This window comes from Nicotiana tomentosiformis, chromosome 12, assembly GCF_000390325.3.
Source record: "Nicotiana tomentosiformis chromosome 12, ASM39032v3, whole genome shotgun sequence".
Classification (NCBI taxonomy): domain Eukaryota; kingdom Viridiplantae; phylum Streptophyta; class Magnoliopsida; order Solanales; family Solanaceae; genus Nicotiana; species Nicotiana tomentosiformis.
Window position 1 is genome coordinate 33,339,893 of NC_090823.1, and position 17,041 is coordinate 33,356,933.

At 34.1% G+C, this 17,041-nt stretch overlaps 1 pseudogene; it reads left to right on the forward strand.

Moving 5' to 3' along the window:
* Positions 1–931: 931 nt before the first annotated feature.
* Positions 932–17,041, forward strand: part of LOC104103026 (NADP-dependent alkenal double bond reductase P2-like) — a 30,435-nt pseudogene continuing 14,325 nt past the window's right edge.

Consider the following 17,041-nt stretch of genomic DNA (forward strand, 5'->3'; position numbering starts at 1 on the left):
AAAGGCGCACATGCGATCCCAGCCTCGCTTCTGCGGGGCCGCACCTACGGACTCCCCACCGCAGGTGCGAAAACACCAGAAACCAGCATGTCAGAAATTTTTCTAAGTCCAAGCTTTCACCCCGTTGAGCACTCGAAACTCACCCGAGGCCTCCGGGATCTCAACCAAACACACCAACCAATCCTAAAATACCATACGAACTTAGTCGAATCCTCAAACCACCTCAAATACCATCAAAAATACCGATTACACCCGGATTCAAGCCTAAAGAACTTGAAATTTCCAAATTCGACAACCGATACTGAAACCTATCAAATCACGTCTGATTGACATCAAATTTTGCACACAAGTCATAATCAACATTATAGACCTACTCCAACTTTCGGAATCGGAATCTGACCCCGATATCAAAATTTTCACTGCCGATCCAAATCTCCAAAAATTTGACTTTCACCATTTCAAGCCTAAATGAGCTACATACCTCCAAAACACAATCCGGACACGCCCTTAAGTCCAAAATCACCCAACGGAGCTAATGGAACTGACGAAACTCCATTCTGGAGTCGTCTTCACACAGTTCCGACTACAGTCAAAATCCTAAGACTTGAGCTTCCGTTTTATGGACTAAGTGTCCCAAAACATTTCGAAACCCAAAAACTAACCTCCCGGCAAGTCACATAAGTAGAAAAAGGTACGGAAAAAATAATAAATAGGGGATCGGGGCTAATAACTCAAAACACCGGCCGGATTGTTACAATATGATAAATAGGCACAATTGAGTTAGTCTGCATTTGAAAATTAAGTATTATGATTCTTGTACAATAAAGTAAAATTTGGATGATCGAAATTAACCCTTGAATGTCTTATTCTTGGTATCATTATCGAAGAAGATGAACCCTTCTCCAATCACTTTTTTTTGGCTTTATCACAAATGAAATGTACATGGTCTTATGTGTTTATCCGGACTCATTTTGTTAACATATTTCTTGATAAGGTTGATCTATTAAATCACAAGTTTGGATATGATAATGCTTTCAATTACAAAGAAGATCATGATCTAGTTGCTGCATTGAAGAGGTATCGTAAATGTGACGTACTAAAATTTTATTGTATTAGTTCGTAACACTAATACTGAGTAATTAATTAGTCAAGCCAAGATTTTGATATTTCTTTTTATTATCAACTGAAAAGGATTGCTTTTATACGATAATAAATTAATTTTCTTCTCCGTTAAAATTTAGTATCAAATGTACCCTTGTCATGACCAGAATGGCTCTCATTTTTTAGAAATTTTAAATCCCAATTTTTTCTTCATCGTGTTTAAAATGTCCTAATCACCCTCCGCCCCTTTTTTTTACAGGTCCCCCTACCCCCTTACTTTTATACCCCACCAGGCTCCTTATTTTATTTTATTTTTATTTCTTATTTCTCTTCTTTTGTTTTCTTTCTCTTTCTTTGTCCTCTCTCTTCAACCTCTCTTCCGCCAAATTGAATTACTGTGACTGAATAGGAATAAATGTAAAACTGAGACGCTACACAACTGATTATTGGAATAATAAACCTTGCTCTTTGATTGAATTAATGAAAAGGACTGAAACAATAAATGAGAACAAAGGAGATAGAGGATAATTAATTTTTCTTTTCTTATTCTATTTTGGCTAAAGAAAATAATTGGAAATTTCTTGTTTGTTCCAATATTCTCAAACTAGTGAATCTTGAAACGAAGCTACTAAACCCATTAAATGAAGTCAAACGGATTTGTTTACAAAACTATATTTTTCCTTTAGATCTTTTCTTCTTTTGCTAAAAAAAAACTAGCAATTGCATGTCAAGTTGGTTCTCAATATTTGATTGGCTTTTCACCTAAAAGCAAGAGAACAAATATGTTTGACTTTTTAAATTTTCATTTTAAGTAGGGTAAAATATATTGGATTTTGTATAATAAATTCCTAGTTTGCTTTAACTATCGATAGAACCAATAAAATAAAATTTGGGCTCTTTGTCGAGCTATAGTGAAGTTCTTTAATGGAGGTTGAAAAGAGAGGGAGAAGGAGGAAAAAAATGAAAGAGAAGGAAAAAATAAAAAAGTATATATCTATATATAATAGGAGATGCAAAGACACGATAGTAAGCCAAGCGGCAATATAATAAAAAGTCACTTGGTAATTTTAGGATAAAATTAGTTAAGTTAGATAGAAATTAGTTTATTTTTTAATTTAAATTTTAAAATAAATAAATTATGCACTATGTGTTGTTAATAATTAGTTACTATTTTGAATTTGAATTTAAACATAGAAGAAAAGTCTAATTTAAATTTGAAACAATTACAAACAACATAGTAAAAAATATAAAAATCAAATTTTTATATTGAAAATAAAATAGAAGAAAAATCTAATTGCTTATTCCATATAATGTAAATGAAATTCTAAAAATATTGATACATGTTATACAAAATAATAAAAGAATATATTTTTGGACGAAGTAAAAAATATAAAAAAAATAAAACTTTATATTCAAAATAAAATAGAAAAAAAGTCTAATTGCTTATTATATAGTGTAAAAATAATCAAAAATATTAATACATTTTATACAAAATAATAAAAGAAAATATATCTTGGACGAAGTAAGAAATTTATATTATCTATGTTATATTAAAGGAGGTATCTATGTATTATATATTATATATTATATTATCTTTTATCTATATATAATAGGAGAGGCAAAAATACCATAGTAAGCCCAGTGACAACATAATAAAAAGGCACTTGGCAATTTTAGGACAAAAAATAGTTATGTTAGGTTATAATTAATTGTTTTTAATGTAATTTTAAAATAAATAAATTATGCACTATGTGTTATTAATAATTAGTTATTATTTTGAATTTGAATTTAAACATAGAAGAAAATTCTAATTTAAATTTGAAACAATTACAAGCAACATAGTAAAAAATATAAAAATTAAATTTTTATATTCAAAATAATATAGAAGAAAAGTCTAATTGCTTATTCCATATAATGTAAAAAACAAAATTCTACAAATATTGATACATTTTATACAAAATAATAAAAGAACATATATTTTGGACAAAGTAAAATATATAACAAAACAAACTTTATATTGAAAATAAAATAGAAAAAATATAATTCCTTATTATATAATGTAGAAAAAAATCAAAATTATTAATACACTTTATACGAAATTATAAATGAACATATATTTTTGATGAAGTAAGAAATCTATATTATCTATGTTATATTAAAGGAGTTGTGTGTATATCCATACATGATAAAAGGAGAGGCAAAGATACCATATTAAGCCAATTGTCAGCATAATAAAAAGTCACTTAGTAATTTTATGATTAAAAAATATTATTCATAAGATTAAGACAAGTGTTAAGATACTACAAATCCACTTGATAAATTTTATAATTATTCATGAACAAATTAAAAAACCCCAAAAAAATAACCAAGATACAATTATAAAGTCAGTAAATAATATATAGAAGCATTATTTATAAATTTAGAAAAATTGAAGAATATGAATAATAGAAGGTTTCTCTCTTTAGACTTTTGAACAAAATAATAAAAGGATTCTCTCATTATAATAGGAGAGGCAAAGACACCATAGTAAGCCAAGCGGCAACATAATAAAAAGCCACTTGGCAGTTTTAGGATAAAATTAGTTAAGTTAGGTAGTAATTAGTTTATTTTTAAATCTAAATTTTAAAATAAATAAATTATACCCTATGTGTTGTTAATAATTAGTTACTATTTTGAATTTGAATTTAAACATAGAAGAAAATTCTAATTTAAATTTGAAACAATTACAAACAACATAGTAAAAAATATAAAAATCAAATTTTTATATTGAAAATAAAATAGAAGAAAATCTAATTGCTTATTCCATATAATGTAAAAGAAATTCTAAAAATATTGATACATTTTATACAAAAAAAATAAAAGAATATATTTTTGGACGAAGTAAAAAATATAAAAAATAAAATTTTATATTGAAAATAAAATATAAAAAAAGTCTAATTGCTTATTATATAGTGTAAAAATAATCAAAAATATTAATACATTTTATACAAAATAATAAAAGAACATATATCTTGGACGAAGTAAGAAAATTATATTATCTATGTTATATTAAAGAAGGTATCTATTTATTATATATTATATTATCTTTTATCTATATATAATAGGAGAAGCAAAAATACCATAGTAAGCCCGGTGACAACATAATAAAAAGGCACTTGGCAATTTTAGGACAAAAATTAGTTATTTTAGGTAATAATTAATTATTTTTTAATATAATTTTAAAATAAATAAATTATGCACTATGTGTTAATAATAATTAGTTACTATTTTGAATTTGAATTTAAACATAGAAGAAAAGTCTAATTTAAATTTGAAACAATTACAAGCAACATAGTAAAAACTATAAAAATAAAAAATTTATATTAAAAATAACATAGAAGAAAAGTCTAATTGCTTATTCCATATAATGTAAAAAAATAAATTCTACAAACATTGATACATTTTATACAAAATAATAAAAGAACATATATTTTGGATGAAGTAAAATATATAAAAAACAAAACTTTATATTGAAAATAAAATAGAAAAAATATAATTGCTTATTATATAATGTAGAAAAAATCAAAAATATTAATACACTTTATACAAAATTATAAACGAACATATATATATATATATATATATATATATAATACATAGACAACTTCTTTAATATAATATAGATTTCTTACTTCATCAAATATATATACCCAACTGGCAGCATAATAAAAAGCCACTTAGTAATTTTATGATTAAAAAATATTATTCATAAGATTAAGCTAAGTGTTAAGATACTACAAAGCCACTTGATAAATTTTATAATTATTCATGAACAAATTTAAAACCCCAAAAAATAACCAAGATACAATTATAAAGTCAGTAAATAATACATAGAAGCATTATTTATAAATTTAGAAAAATTGAAGAATATGAACAATAGAAGGTTTCTCTCTTTAGAATTTTGAACAAAATAATAAAAGGATTCTTTCATTATACTTTTAAGGATTCAAAATTATAATTTAATAAAAAAATAAAAAAAATATATAAGTAAATTACTAAATGGAAAAAATAATCAAATATAGAAATAGAAAAAAATATAAATAAATATAAAGTTAGGCTATTTATAATTTGAATTAATTGAAAAAATAGTTTAAATAATATCACTCAAAAATTTCATTGATAAATTTAGACAATTCTTCGAAAACACCTAACCCCAAAACCCATGTATTTACAAAAATAAAAAAATCTTAACTCCATCACCAATATCTTCTTAATTAAAAATTTATTATTCTTAAAATTTCTATTTGATCCAACTATGCCAGCAGATTTCAGCATTCTCACAAACGGCGACAACCTCTCTTCCGCCGAATTGAATTACTGTGATTGAATAGGAATAAATGTAAAACTGAGACAAATAAATTAAGCTCACTACACAACTGATTATTGGAATAGTAAACCTTGCTCTTTGATTGAATTAATGAAAAGTACTGAATCAATAAATGAGAACAAAGGAGATAGAGGATAATTAATTTTTCTTTTCTTATTCTATTTTGGCTAAAGAAAATAATTGGAAATTTCTTGTTTGTTCCAATTTTCTCAAACTAGTGAATCTTGAAACGAAGCTACTAAACCCATTAAATTAAGTCAAACGGATTTGTTTACAAAACTATATTTTCCCTTTAGATCTTTTCTTCGTTTGCTAAAAAATCTAGCAATTGCAGGTCAAGTTGGTTCTCAATATTTGATTGGCTTTTCACCTAAAAGCAAGAGAACAAATATATTTGACTTTTTTTAATTTTCAATTTAAGTAGGGTAAAATATATTGGATTTTGTATAATAGATTCCTAGTTTGCTTTAACTATCAATAGAACCAATAAAATAAATTTTTGGGCTCTTTGTCGAGCTATAGTGAAGTTCTTTAATGGAGGTTGAAAACAGACATCATATTAAGCCAAGCGATAACATAATAAAAAGTCAGTTGGCAATTAGGACAAAATTAGTTAAGTTATGTAGTAATTAGATAATTTTTGAATTTAAATTTTAAAATACATAGATTATGCACTATGTGTTGTTAATAATTAGTTACTATTTTGAATTTGAATTTAAAGATAGAAGAAAAGTCTAATTTAAATTTGAAACAATTACGAACAACATAGTAAAAAATATAAATATCAAAATTGTATATTGAAAATCTATCTATATATAATAGGAGAGAGAAAGACACCATAGTAAGCTAAGTGACAACATAATAAAAAGCCACTTGACAATTTTAGGACAAAATTAGTTAAGTTAGGTAGATATTAGTTTATTTTTGAATTTAAATTTTAAAATAAATAAATTATGCACTATGTGTTGTTAATAATTAGTTTCTATTTTGCATTTGAATTTAAACATAGAAGAAAAGTCTAATTTAAATTTGAAACATAACAAACAACATAGTAAAAAATATAAAAATCAAATTTTTATATTGAAAATAAAATAGAAGAAAAGTCTAATTGCATATTCCATATAATGTAACAATAATTATAAAAATATTGATACAGTTTATACAAAATAATAAGAATATATTTTTGGACAAAATAAAAAATAAATCTTTATATTGAAAATAAAATAGAAAAAAATTTAATTGCTTATTATATAGTGTAAAAAAATCAAAAATATTAATACATTTTATACAAAATAATAAAAGAACATATATATTGGACGAAATAAGAAATTTATATTATCTATGTTATATTAAAGGAGGTATCTATGTAATGACCCGACCAGTCGTTTTGAGTATTATAACCTTGTTTCCCCATTTACCGCTCAAGTTATGTTTTACATTGGTTTTATGATTTACCGGGTTAGTTGGTTCGGGTCCGGAAGAATTTCAGAGTGAAATGAGACACTTAGTTTCATAATTAAAAACTTAAGTTGGAAAAGTTGACTGAATGTTGACTTATGTGTAATGACCGCGGGGAAAAGGTTTTGTGGTGCCGAGGAAGGATTTATTAGTGCAAAGGTTGTAGAAATTTCTCGCGGCGAGCTTGCTCGCTGCGGCTTAGACTTTTTGGGTTGAACAATGCGCTGATGTGTAAAGAAAGTTTTTTGCCGGAAGGTCATTTCTGCGGCCTACTATGCGGTCGCAGAATCACTCTGCAGACCGCAAAATGGTCGCAGAGTGAATTAGAAGCTGGGCAGGGTGGACGTAAGTCTGCGGTCGATTATGCAACCGCTGAACTGTTTTGCGGTGCGTTATGCGGTCGTAGAACAGGTCTGCGGGCAGTATAGTGACTGCACACCCAGGCCAAAAATACCAGTTCCAGAGGTCATTTTTGCGACCCATTATGCGGGCTGTATAAGCATTATGCAGTCGCAAAGTGTGTTTCAGAGCTTCATTTTTCTAGTTTTATAAACCCGATCCCATTCTTATAAAACACTATTGGGGGGTCATTTTCAAGGGTTTCCTATGATATTTTAGAGAGAGGTGAAAGAATTTTAGATATAAAAATTGAAGACTTAGTCATTTATCCATCAATTCTTGTTCAAGGTTTGAAGATTTCACAAGAATCTTGCTAAGGCTTCAAAGAGGTAAGAAATTCTAACCCTAGTCTTTAATTTTGAGTTTGGGTAAAGATGGGTGATTGGAAGTATGATTCATGAGTATGAGAGTATTATTTATACATACACATACCAATATGATTTGTGAAAAGATTGTTGAGTTCAAATGGGTAAGATTGGGTTGAAAATGGTAGAAATTTTCAAAGACTTTAATTGAGGATTTGAGGATCGAGTTGATGTCGGAATTTGGTGAAATTTGTATGATTGGACTCGTGGTTGAATGGGCGTTCATATTTTATAACTTTTGTAGGGTTCTGAGATGTGGACCTCTCTGGCAATTTTTGAGCTAAATTATAGATTTTGTTAGAAAATTAGTATTTACTTACGGAATTAATTCCAATAATTTATATCGACTGAATCGTATTAAATGTAACTAGTTTCGAGGAGTTTGGAGGCTAATTCACGAGGCAAAGGCATAGTAGAATAAAAAATTTTACGGTTTGAGGTAAGTAACAGTTTTATATCTGGTCCTGAGGGTATGAAATACCAAATTGTTTGTTATGTGATTGGTCTTGAGGTGACGCACTTGCCAGGTGACAGGCGTGTAGGTGTGCACCGTAGAAATTATGACCTAGTCAAATTCCATGGAACTGTGTAGCTGAATAATATATTGATATCCGTACATTCTGTACGTGTTAGAGCAAATTGAGCTGAGACTCATATTATAAATCATGCTTAGACATATGATGTTATTATTGGTACCCACTGGGGTCATTTCTTTGGTTGAATTATATGTTCAAATTGAAATTTCACACTCATTTATGTTCATTCATTTAATATCATATCTCAGCCTCTATTGTTATTTATTGATATATTATATTATAATTTTTGGGCTAATTTCCTTGACATCTTGAGCCCGAGAGACTGGAGAGGTTGATGACTGAGTGAGGCTGCCTAATTGTGACGATCCGAAATTCTCACCTTCGGACCGTGATGGCGCCTAATATTTCTCTTGCTAGGCAAGCCAACATTAGAATAATATTATCTATTTTTACAATAATTTTAAATTTATTAATAATAAGAAAACAAATGCGGAAGAAAAGTTTGAAATATAGTTAAATAATCTATAAAAATAACAGTGTCTAAATACCATCCCAGAATTGGTGTCACAAGTGCATGAGCTTCTAAAATAAATACAAATAAAGGTCTGAATAAAATAAAGCTGTCTTGAAATAAACACACAGCTAAAATAAAATAGACGGGGACTTCATAACTGCGGACGCCATGCAGTTATACCTCAATTTTCCTCTGGTAGCAGAAATCCGAGCAAGTCTATGGTACGCCGCTGGGACCAACTCTAAAATCTGCACAAGCAGTGCAGAGTGTAGTATCAGTACAACCGACCCCATATACTGGTAATTGCTGAGCCTAACCTCGACGAAGTAGTGACGAGGCTAAGGCGGTTCACTTACATTAACCTGTACGCAATATTAGTAACAACAATTAATAATAAAAATAAATCACGTAACTCATTTATAATAATTGAAGCCAACTCAGCAATCATAATCCATTATTATTTCAACCAATTATGTTGTAGCGTGCAACCCGCTCTCACAATATATCCACATTCAATTTTGTTGCAGCGTGCAACCCGCTCTCACAATATATTTATTTTAATCGAGTCTATCATATTTTTAATTCAATCAAGTATATATATAGACTTTTAAATAAGTCTGTTGCAGCGTGAAAACCGATCCCCCAATGTTGACTTTTAAATAAGTCTATTGCGGTGTGCAAACCGATCCCCCAATATTGACTTTTAAATAAGTCTATTGCAGCGTGCAATCCGATCCCCCAATATTGACTTTTAAATAAGTCTATTGTGACGTGCAATCCGATCCCCATATATATTTATATATATATATACATGCTTTCATTTCCGTTGCGGAGTGCAACCCGTTCCCCCGATATGATTTTAAACAACTCATAAATGTAATAAAACTTATTCCAATAAATACCACGTCCAATGAAAAATTATTAAGCATCAAGGCACACAATAATTATAATTTATTTATGAACCAAACAATGACAAATAATAATTTATTATGAAAATCATAGAGAAAATAGGTAGTTTAATATTTAATATGCTAAATGTCAAATAACAATTAAAAAGCATAATTCAAATAGCATGTAATAATTAATGCAGGAATTCAAGAATTAATATTTGACAAAGAATATGAGAAAAATAATTATTATAATAATTAATTTATGATTTAAAATAATTTATGATTTTTGAAGTAAGCAGACAAATAATTAATTTGACGACGTATAGACACTCAATCACCTCACATATACGTCGTTCACATGCAATTCACATAATAAATAATTTAAGGGTTCTATTCCCTCAAGTCAAGGTTAACCACGGCACTTACCTCGCTTTTCAAATTCCAATCAATTATTCAACCACAACATTTCCTTTTAATTTTCCTCCGAAAGCTTCAAATCTATTCACAAACAATTTGATATATTCAATACTAATCATAGGAATTAATTCCATATGAATTTATAAATTTTCCGGATAAAAATTCAAAATTTATTAAAATATTCGACAGTGGGATCCACGTCTCAAATCCTGAAAAAACTCGCAAAATTTGAACACCCGTTCCGATACGAGTTCAACCATACAAAAATTGTCCAATTCCGATATCAAATTGACCTTCAAATCTTAATTTTTTGTTTTTGGAAGATTTTATAAAAAATTGATTTTTCTTTCATAAATTCACGGATTCATGATATAAATGAGTATGAAATCATGAAACATAATCCATATAGGATAAGGAACACTTAACCCAATGTTTTTCCGTACAAATCGCCCAAAACTCGCCTTACCCGAGCTCAAGAATTGGAAATGGGTCGAAACCCCTAATATTTGAGAGAAATGCTCTAATATTTGGAAGATTTTATAAAAATTTGATTTTTCTTTCATAAATTCACGGATTCATGATATAAATGAGTATGAAATCATGAAACATAATCCATATAGGATAAGGAACACTTAACCCAATATTTTTCCGTGAAAATCACCCAAAACTCGCCTTACCCGAGCTCAAAAATTAGAAATGGTTGAAAATGGGTCGAAACCCCATTTTCAGAACTTAAGTTCTGTTTTTTCAGACTTTTATTCATCGCGATCGCAGAAATTCGTTCGCGATCGCGTAGAACAACTTTGCCCAGATTCATTTTACTCTTCGCGATCGCGGGAATTGCTTCGTGATCGCGAAGCACATTTTTCCATAGGCTGCCACTTTGCTCTACGCGAACACGACATCACACATGCGAATGCGAAGCATAACCCAGCAGACCTACGCGATCGCGGACCATTTCATGCGAACGCGAAAAACAAATTTGAGTACCCCAGCTTCTACCTCATTTCATCTTCGTGAACGCGAGGAGTCTATCGTAAACGCGAAGCTTTACACTTCGACCCTTCGTGAATGCGTGCCATCAGTCGCGAACGCGAAGCACAATTGTGCCAGTCCAATTTTCCTCTTTGCGATCGCAAGAATGGCTTCGCGATCGCGAAGAACATAACACCAGATGACAGCAGAAGCTAAAAACCAGATTTTTCTAAGTTCAAAATCATCCCGTAGCCTATCCGAAACTCACCCGAGCCCTCGGGGTTCCAAACCAAACGTGCATACAAGTCCTAAAATATCATACGAACTTGTTCGCGTGATCAAATCGCCAAAATAACACCTAGAATTACGAATTGTATACCAAATCAAAGGAAATTTTCAAGAAAGCTTTAAGACTTATATTTTTTACAACCGGACGTCCGAATCACGTCAAATCAAGTCCGATTCTCACCAAATTTGGCAGACAAGTCATAAATATTATAGTGTACCTATACCGGGCTCCAGAACCAAAATACGGACCCGAGGTCAATAAATCCAATATCAATAATTTCTTAAAAATCATTAAGTTTTCAAGATTTTAAGTTTTCTTCAAAATTCCATATCTCGAGCTAGGGACCTCGGAATTCGATTCCGGGCATACGCCCAAGTCCCAAATCACGATACGGACCTACCAGAATTATCAAAACACTGATCCGGGTCCGTTTGCTCAAAATATTGACTAAAGACAACTCAGTTGAGTTTTTAAAGCTCTATTTCACATAAAAACTTTCCGAAACATTTAACGGACTGCGCACGCAAGTCGAGAAATAATAAATAGTGCTTTTCGAGGTCTTAAAATACAAAATTACTTATTAAATTTAAAGATGATATTTTGGGTTATCACATTCTCCACCTCTAAAATAATGTTCGTCCTCGAACGGAGTTAGAAAAAGTACCTGAGCTGGAGAAAAGGTGTGGATATTTACTTCGCATGTTCGACTCGGACTCCCAGGTAGATGCCTCTACCGGATGACCTCTCCATTGCACCCGAACTGAAGGATAACTCTTAGACCTCAACTGTCGGACCTGCCGGGCTAAAATAGCCACCGTCTCCTCCTTGTAAGTCAAAGCTTTGTCCAATTGGACTGAGCTGAAATCTATCACATAGGACGGATCACCATGATATTTTCGGAGCATAGACACATGAAACACCGGATGAACCGCTGATAAATTAGGTGGTAATGCAAGCTTGTAGGCTACTTCACTCATCCTTTCAAGAATTTCAATGGGTCCGATATATCTAGGGATTAACTTGCCCTTCTTTCCAAACCTCATTACACCTTTCATAGGTGAAACCCGGAGCAATATTCTTTCTCTAACCATGAATGCAATATCACAAACTTTATGGTTAACATAACTCTTTTGCCTAGACTGAGCTGTGCAAAGTCGATCCTGAATAATCTTGACCATATCCAAGGCATCCTGTACCAAATCGGTACCCAATAACCGAGCCTCTTCTGGTTCATACCAACCAACTGGCTATCGGCATCGCCTTCCGTATAATGCCTCATATGGAGCCATCTGTATGCTTGACTGGTAGCTATTATTATAAGCAAACTCCGCAAGTGGCAAGAAATGATCCCAAGAACCTCCAAAGTCTATAACACAAGCGCGAAGCATATCTTCCAATATCCGAATAGTGCGCTCTGAATGTCCGTCTGTCTATGGATGAAATGTTGTACTCAACTCCACCCGTGTGCCTAACTCATGCTGTATAGCCCTCCAGAAATGTGAGGTAAACTGTGTACCTCGATCTAAAATAATAGACACGGGCACACCGTGAAGGCGGACAATCTCAAGAATGTAAATTTTAGCTAACCTCTCTGAAGAATAGGTAACTGCCACTGGAATGAAATGTGCTGACTTGGTCAACCTGTCCACAATGACCCAAACTGCGTTAAATGTTCTCTGAGTCCGTGGGAGCCCAACAACGAAATCCATGGTGATACGCTCCCACTTTCACTCGGGAATTTCTAACTTCTGAAACAAACCACCAGGTCTCTGATGCTCATACTTAACTTGATGAAAATGCAGACACTAAGCTACATATGCAACTATATACTTTTTCATTCTCCTCCACCAATAATGTTGCCGCAAATCTTGATATATTTTGGCGGTACATGGATGAATAGAATACCTGGAACTGTGTGTTTCTTCAAGAATTAATTCACGAAGCCTATCCATATTAGGCACACAAATACGACCCTGCATTCGCAGAACCCCATCTTCCCCCACAGCAACCCGTTTGGAATCACCGTGCCGCACCGTGTCCTTAAGGACGAGTAAATGAGGATCATCATACTGCCTTTCTCTGATACGCTCATATAAAGAAGATCGAGCGACTGTGCAAGCTAGAACCCGACTGGGTTCTGAAACATCTAACCTCATGAACTGATTAGCCAAAATCTGAACATCTGTAGCTAATGGCCTCTCACCAACCGGAATATACGCAAGACTGCCCATACTCACAACCTTTCTACTCAAAGCATCGGCCACCACATTGGCCTTTTCGGGGTGATACGAAATGGTGATATCATAGTCTTTCAACAACTCCAACCATCTTTTCTGCCTCAAATTAAGATCTTTTTGTTTGAACAGATACTGAAGGCTACGATGATCAGTAAATACCTCACACGAGACACCGTAGAGGTAATGCCTCCAAATCTTCAGCGCATGAACAATGGCTGCCAATTCTAAGTCATGAACAAGATAATTCTTCTTGTGAACTTTCAACTGCCGTGACGCATATGCAATTACCTTTCCAACTTGCATTAATACTGCACCAAGCCCAATGTGAGATGTGTCGCAATATACCTTATACGATCCTGAACATGTGGTTAATACCAACACTGGTGTCATAGTCAAAGCGGTCTTGAGCTTCTGAAAGCTCAACTCACACTCATCTGACCATATAAATGGATTACCCTTCTGGGTTAGTCTGGTCAATGTGCTTGTTATAGATAAAAACCCTTCCACGAACTGACGATAATAACTTGCCAAACCCAGGAAACTCCAGATCTCTGTAACTGAAGTAGGTCTAGGCCAATTCTGAACAGCCTCTATCTTCTTAGGATCCATCTTTATTCCTTGTGCCGATACCACATGCCCCAAAAAGGCAACTGAGTCAAACCAAAACTCACATTTTGAAAACTTGGCATATAACTCATTATTCTTAAAAGTGTGAAGCACATGCTGCTCATGCTCCTCTCGACTGCTGGAGTAAATTAAGATATCATCAATGAATACAACCACAAAAGAGTCCAAATAAGGCTTGAACACCCGATTCATCAAATCCGTAAATGCTGCTGGGGCATTTGTCAACCCAAATGACATAACTAGGAATTCGTAATGCCCATACCGAGTTCGAAAAGTTGTTTTAGGGACATCAGAGGCCCTAATCTTCAACTGATGGTAACCAGACCTCAAATCGATCTTCGAAAATACCTTGGCACCCTGAAGCTGATCAAATAAGTCATCAATTCTTGGCAGCAGATATGTTTTCTTGATAGTGGCCTTGTTCAACTGCCGATAGACTATACACATCCGCATAGAGCCATCTTTCTTCTTTACAAATAATACTGGTGCACCCCAGGGCGAGACGCTGGGTCTAATGAATCCCTAATCAAACAAGTCATGTAACTGCTCTTTCAATTCTTTCAACTCTGGCGGGGCCATACGGTATGGTGGAATAGAAAAGGGCTGAGTGCTCTGAGCCAAATCAATATAGAAGTCAATATCTCTGTCGGGTGGCATTCCCGGCAAATCTATAGGAAATACTTTTGGAAATTCACGAACAACTGGTACTGAGTCCATAGAAGGGACATCCGCACTGGGATCGCGAATTTAAGCCAAATAGGCTAGACACCTTTTCTCTACCATACGCCGAGCTTTCATATAAGAAATAACCCTGCTAGCAGAATGGCCAAGAGTTCCTTTCCACTCTAACTGAGGTAACCCCGACATAGCTAGGATCACTGTCTTGGCATGACAATCTAATATAGCATGATAAGGGGACAACCAATCTATACCCAAGATGACATCAAAATCTACCATATCAAGAAGTAGAAGATCCACACTAGTCTCAAGATTACCAATAGTAACCACACATGAACAATAGACATGATCTACTACAACAGAGTCTCCTACTAGTCTAGATACACACACAGAAGCACTCAGAGCATCACAAGGCACAACCAGATATGAAGCAAAATAGGATATCACATAGGAATAAGTACATCTTGGATCAAATAAAGCTGAAGCATCTCTATGGCAAACTGGAATAATACCTGTGATCACAGTATCATATGACTCGGCCTCAGGCCTAGCTGAAAAAGCATAAAATCGGGGTTGGGCCCCACCACTCTGAATTGCGTCTCTGGGACGGCCTCTAACTGGCTGTCCTCCACCTCAAACGGTCTGACCTCCACCTCTAATGGCCTGACCTCCACCTCTAATAGCCTGACCTCCACCTCTAGCTGCCTGACCCCTACCTCTAGCTGGCTGAGTAGGCAGTGAATCAACCGGTGCCGGTATGATGGCACGAGAATCTTACTGAGATCTGTTTCTCGCCAATCTAGGGAAATACCTCCTGATGTAACCAATGTTCCCACACTCATAACACCCATCCTGATGTCGTGGTTGCTGAAGCTGAAGTTGACCCAAATAGGCCGGATAACCGCTGTAGTAACTCTGGAGTGGTGATGCATTGATATGAGCTGAATGTGCACTGAATACTGACTGTCCAAAGTAAGGCATAATAGGACCGTGACTCCTTGAAGCACCGGGAGATATATGAACTGCTGAATGAAATGGTCTGGGAGGATGACCCCTACCAAAATTATCCCTGCCTCCAGACGAGGCACCACTGAAACCACCAAATTGGCGAGGCCTTTTATCGGATCTCTGCCCTCTCTCCTGTACAAGATCCATCTCGATCCTCCTTGCGACATTAGCAGTTGCCTGAAAAGAAATCTTACTTCCGGTTTCCTTGGCCATCTGAAGTCTGATAGGGTGAGTGAGTCCTTCAATAAACCTCCTCACTCTCTCTCCCTCCGTCGGTAGTAAAAGGAGAGCGTGGAAGGCCAAATCCACAAAACGGGACTCATACTAAGTAACAGTCATATTGCCCTGCTCTAGACGCTCAAATTGCTTGTAGAATTCCTCTCTCAGTGTGATAGGGAGGAACTTCTCCAGAAATAGCTGAGAGAACAGCTCCCAGGTAAGTGCAGGTGATCCGACTGGTCGGGTAAATGTATAATCTCTCCACCACCTCTTGGCGGAACCCGTCATCTGAAATATAACAAAATCGACCCCATTGGTCTCAACTATACCCATGTTCCGCAGCACCTCATGGCAATGTTCAAGATAATCCTGTGGGTCCTTAGAAGGTGTACTACTGAAGTGAAATGGAAAGAGCTTGGTAAACTTATCCAGTCTTATTAAGGCCTCAAAAGACATGGCGGGCCTATCAACGATCTATGCCACAATAATTGGCTGAACAACCCCAACTGGTGGGGCTGCAGGAGCCTGATTCTGGAGAGCCATCTGCTCCGGAGCGGGAGTAGTGGGAGTTTGTGCTTCTCCCCCAGCCTGTGAGACGGCTGGTGCCACTAGAAATGTACCATTCTGGGCCACGCCCTCCATAAGACTTACCAAACGGACTAGAGCTTCCTGAAGTACTGGAGTGGCTATGAATCCTTCCTGGACCTGAACTGGTCCAACTGGTACATTCTGAACTGGAACCTCCTCCTGAAGGTCCACCTGAGGTTCTACAACAGGTGCAGCTACTCGAGCTCTGGACTGAGCTCTACCTCGGCCTCTAGCATGACCTCGGCCTCGACCTCTACCTCTGGCCATAGTTTCCACCGGGGGGTTCTGGTCCCTGTCCATCGGTAGAGTTATTACATGTTCTCACCATCTGCGAGAGAATAAGAGTAGAACGGTTCAATCATCGATAATAGAAT